Consider the following 1,487-nt stretch of genomic DNA (forward strand, 5'->3'; position numbering starts at 1 on the left):
ATGGGATGATACTCCGACCATCTGAGCCACACCAGCCAGAGAGAGAGAGAGAAACATCGATTGGTTGTTCCACTTATTTATTCATTCATTGGTTTATTCTTTTTTTTTTTTTTTTTGCATTTAATATATTCATTACAGGGGCTCAGCCAGGCTTAACTTAAAAAACAGAAACAAAACAAACATGACACCACAGCCGAAGATACAGAGCCCTATACAGAAATCAAGGCAAGAACAGACCATTTAAGGAAAAAATGTAGACAGCACAGGAGAGAGGCTGGACAGCCGGGGTCAGGGCTCTTGGCTGGAGACCCGCTTCGCGTAGGCTTCTCGTAGGTGCTTCTTGAAGGCTGCGGGGTTTTTCCAGAGCTCCGCAGCCTGTGTTCAACGGGCTATCGATGTTGGGTCCTCCTAGCAGGCTCTGGATGGAGAGCAGGATGGTCCTGACATCATATAGGGCAGGCCACTTGTCCTTTCGGAAGTCCAGGCAGATGTTACCCTGGGTGTCTACGCTGGGGTGGTAGCAGGGCGTGAGGGGTCTCCCCGTGGGTGCCTTGTATGGGTAGGCACTGGGGAACCCTAGGGAGGGCTTATACCTCAGGTCTTCGCACACTGTGCCAGCTGCTCCATGGATGGTCCCCACCCATTTCAAAAGGTCTGATTCCGGGAAGGCAGAAATTCCTTTGTCGCCAGACATGAGGGTCATCAGCTGGTGTAACCTCTTGCCCAAGGGCCCCCGGGTGTCGCCCCCACTGGGTTTGGCTCCTTAACCAGCTGCCACGATGCTGGTGGCGGCTGGGTCGCGGTTCTGGGAGGCCATCAGGGCAGTGCTGGCAGCGACACAGGAGCTCAGAGAACAAGACTGTAACTCATTGGTTGCTTCTTGTATGTGCCCTGACCGGGAGTCAAACTTCGATCTCCTAGATCCTAGGTCAATACTCAACCGCTGAGCCACGCCCAGCTGGGCAAGAATTTTTAAAACATGCACTACCTGACTATTTAGCCATGGGATAGGTCTCTTTTCCCTTAGAGTGTCAAATAGAGGAATGGCACCCAACACAATAGTCATCTGATGTGAATGAATCAATATTATACCTATTGTTTGTCAGGTTGGCAAAAAATACATGGTTTGGTGTGCTGCAGAATTTTAGTAATTATGTGTGCCAATAGACGAAAACGATTGAAAACCTCTGGTCTAAGGCAAAAAAATTAAAGGCATAATGTAGAAAGAACTAAAGATGAAAAGAGGAATTCAATTCACTAACAATGATAATGCCAGAGAAGAAAACAAAATGAAGTCCTGTATGAATAACAGAGATTGAAAGAAGCAAGAAATAGCCTCAAAAAACATCCAAAATGTTACAATGGCTTTATATTTGCCTTAGATGCTGACTGGAGACTAATAACTAACATGGTAAGGAACATGGCTTTTGTGGCATCACAAAAGATTCCTCATCTTCAAAGTGAAAGGTCTGATTAGATTAAGAATA

General features: G+C 46.5%; 1 pseudogene; it reads right to left on the reverse strand.

Moving 5' to 3' along the window:
• Positions 1-288: 288 nt before the first annotated feature.
• Positions 289-817, reverse strand: LOC107535828 (ubiquitin-conjugating enzyme E2 C pseudogene; annotated as a pseudogene).
• Positions 818-1,487: the final 670 nt, after the last annotated feature.

Source organism: Miniopterus natalensis, chromosome 3 (genome assembly GCF_054644295.1).
Source record: "Miniopterus natalensis isolate mMinNat1 chromosome 3, mMinNat1.hap1, whole genome shotgun sequence".
NCBI lineage: Eukaryota > Metazoa > Chordata > Mammalia > Chiroptera > Miniopteridae > Miniopterus > Miniopterus natalensis.